Below are 3,834 nucleotides of genomic sequence, written 5' to 3' on the forward strand. Positions count from 1 at the left end.
GCACTGTTTGTTTCTTTTCTTAAAGATCTATTGCATTCTAATATTTCAGGTGCCTCGTGTTGCAACTTTTTTCATGTAGGTCATGTTGCACATCTTTGAGTGGTTACCCTGTCTCACCTCATTACCTTCTTTCATAGGGCTTTTCTGGGAAGAAAGATCAGTGGAAGCACTAGAAGGAAGCAATCCTTGGGATTACACAGTGTGCTGACTTGAAAAGATGAATGTCACTGAAACCATTTCAGGACTGTGTACCTCTAATTCATTGATTTGATCTGTTCCTTCTTTTTCCCATCTGACCACAGTGACAATGCAGGTTAAGTAGGGTGTACTGCTGGTGTCCTGCAGTAACAGGATCTGAATGGCTCTGTTGCAGCCAGATATGGTGACAATTTATTTACTTGCACGCTTGTTAAAGAAGTGGTCTTTGACCATTGAAGTGGGAGGCTGGAGAACAAATTCTCATAGTATGTTAGGGCTAATTTACTGCAGAACATAGAGAAAGTTTTAAGAGGAATAGTAACCTGTAATTCAAGGCTTGGAAGCTAAGCTAACCTGTGTGATTGTTCCTGAAGTGCAGGTGTTCATATCCTCATGTGAGGAAGACATAAGGAGAGCAGGACAGAGATGGGAGACTTGACAAAAGGCAAGCTTTAACAAGGGGATCTGAGAGATGCACTCTTTCAGGAAGTTTGTCTAAATGCTTTTGTATTTATCCGAGAGAGAATAAAAGTCTACAAGAGCCCAGAATGCTGCATCACAGGGAAGCAGATGAAGTATTTCTTGAAATACAAAAATAAGTATAACCATAATGAATCATTATGATTATATCTTGATATACCAAGACCAGGTGTGTTCTCGTCAAGATGTTATGGGCATGCTTTACCTACTTCAGATCAAACCTCAAGTCTCTTGAAAATACCTTCCATTTCATGATTCTAAGTATCTTTTTTTTTGGTTTGTTATTTTATTTTTTTAACAGGAAGAATTGCAGGGGTGAACTTCATTTGTAATAATCCCTAAAAAAGCAGCACATTCCCAGAAAAGTGTAGGCTGGGGATTTGCTTGAGTAGGTTTAGCAGCAGTTTTCCAGCCTGTGATTCACTGGGCTCACCGGGGAGTGCAAGCAGCAGCTGACTGCTGCTGTTCTTCTGTGGTTTTGTAAAGCAGCTGTGGGAATCCATCAGCCAGGTAACTCCACAGTCCAAAGGCAGCTACGCTGATCTTTGCCCATAACAACACAGAGCTGAACAAAGTCACTCCAGTGTCTCATGGTAATCCCGGGCTCTTCCCTTCCCAAAGAGTGCTGCCTTCCTCTAGGTCAGAGCCCATTCCAGCTGCAGTTGAGAACAGGACTGGACATCACTGTTTTTTCTCCTTGCTGATGCCCAGCATTGGCTTTGTGTCTCCTTTTGAATAGTAGGAGATGAAATCCAGGCATTACTGATTCTTGGCTGTGCTGTCGTACTCGTGACTGTTTTCCTTCTCATCCAACAGATCCCCACCACCCATGTGTTCAACATGGGGCTCAGAGCCAACCTTCTGCTCCAGGATTCCAGTCATTGCAGTCTCTATTGCTGAAGGGTTTGAGCAAGAAACAATCAATAAGCCTATGGAAGTGCATGTAAAGGAGCAGCCTTTTGGTCAGTTTGGGTCAGCTGTTCTGGCTGTGCTCCCTCCCAGCTCTTGTGAACCTCCTCAGTGGCAGAGCCTGGAAGACTGAGATGTCCTTGATTTAGAGTAAGCACTGCTTAGCAACAACTACCGCATTAGTGTGTTATCAACATTACTCTCACACTGAATCTAAACTACAGCACTGTACCAGCTACTAGGAAGAAAATTAACTCTATCCCAGCCAAAACCAGGGCTCTGCCAACAGCCTGGAAATGCCTGTCCTCTCCACCTGGGAAATGAAGTGAGCAGAAGTGTTTCTTCAGAGACTGGGAGAACTTTAAGAAATATGGGTTCTCCTAGTAATGCAGACTTCACATCTCTGCAATTTGGTAAGGGATAGAGAAAACATTTTCTGCATCTAGATCAAGTTTGCTATTCAGGTAGCACTAATATAGATTAGATTACAGGCTTTCATCTTACTGTCTCTATTTTTTTTTTTTTAAAGAAATTGAGCATAACCTTGAATATGTCATGCAGAAAGTTGTTTACAGTTTCTACATGTAGAGACTGTAATGGGTATTTACCTGTTTCACCAAACTGATACTGCAGTTTTGCTCATGTAACTGTGCAGGTCTTTTATGGTCAATATCTGTTATATTTTAAAAAAACAAACAATCTTGGTGGGTTTTTTCCAAAGTGTTAAGCCGTTCTTGCACTCTTCTGGTTTGTATCACTAACAAAATCTGCTACTGGTTGCACTACAGCAAATTCTTAATATCTTGTTAGATGCTTTTTGATGCTTGTGTTTTGTTTTGGGTGTTGTTTGGTTTTGGTTTTTTTTTTTTTTTTTTACTGGAGTCAAAATGTTTTGAAGTTTGGATTTGCCACGTTCACATGTTGTTATGTTGAGCTGTTTGGAAAGGATCTCAAGTTCTCATTAGAATGAGAAAATATTTAAATGTTTAAATGCTGCAGCTGTTACCTAGCCTTCAAATAGAAGTAGCTCTTGGAAAGGACTACTTTGAACAAGCCTTGACAAAGATAAACCTGCTCATTTTATACAAGAGTTCACAGTATGCTTGAGGCATATAGTAAGGCAAAACCAAGTCCTTTTGCATAGCCTCGAAGAAAAATTCCAGCTATGCTGTGGTGAGCCAGGCTAGCTGCAGAACTGCAGTCTGCACTTTGGTGATGTTCTCTTTTCCCTGAGAGGGTTGAACCAACCGCAGAAAGGAGACTTCCCACATCATATTCTGGGCTGTAGAGTAAGCATTTCCAGGAAAAAGTCTGGGACTCCCTTGTAGCCAGCCTGATTTTCTGCGTATCCCGCAGCTGCTGAGCCCTTGCATGTGCCAGGGCAGCGGCCGGTGCCGAGGGGAGGCAGGAGGGGCTCGGCAGGTGCCGCGTCCCTCCGGGGCTCTGTGTGCCACCCCTAGAGGGCTCCCGCCTTCCTTCGGCCGCAGCGAGCCGCAGAGCCCGGCAGAGTCTGCGGGAGCCTGCACCGGGCAGCCCCTGCCTGGGCTGTGCTGTCCTGCCTTTAGTGTTTTCCTCCTTTTTGCATCTCTTAGTCAAGATTAAAAAATTCTGAAGCCTTCTTTATATAGGATATAGAAGGCATTTCTCTGTGTTTTTCTACAGAGATGCCTCTTTTTTAATCTTTTAGTTGACAGCCCAGTTCCTTTATGAAACCACATTCTGGTGTCAATGTGGGGAAAGGAAAAAATAATTCTAACAATGGATGAGAAGACAGTTCAGGCTTTCTGCCTAATTAATTATAGTCATTTAAAATCTTGAGCAAAGTCTATGCTTGGAGAAGTTCTAAGTTATAATTAAACCATGCTGCTAACGATGGATCTAATTGTTGGGTTACAGACAAGCACAGGTAACACAAGTTGGGCCACTGACAACAGATATTTTACCCAATTGTTTTCTGTTGATGCAGCTAATTCCACACAACTGTTCCAGCAGCCAGAATGACCAGCATGGGGTGAGTGCAGAGGCATGTCAGGAGTTTTCCCTGACAGACTTGACTGGCACAAGGTCATTGGTCTTTACAGGTTCCATGTCCTCCTTAGTGCTGGCTGTCAGAAGGCTCCCTGGAGCACAGCTGCTTTAGCCCTGCTCCTGCTGAACCCCTACAATGACAGACTTGGAGACAGGAGAATGGGTCAGCCACTGAGATGACTCTGCCAATTCTTTCTTTCTACCCTATAGCTTTCTGAA

Source organism: Taeniopygia guttata, chromosome 15 (genome assembly GCF_048771995.1).
Source record: "Taeniopygia guttata chromosome 15, bTaeGut7.mat, whole genome shotgun sequence".
NCBI classification, from domain to species: Eukaryota; Metazoa; Chordata; class Aves; order Passeriformes; family Estrildidae; genus Taeniopygia; species Taeniopygia guttata.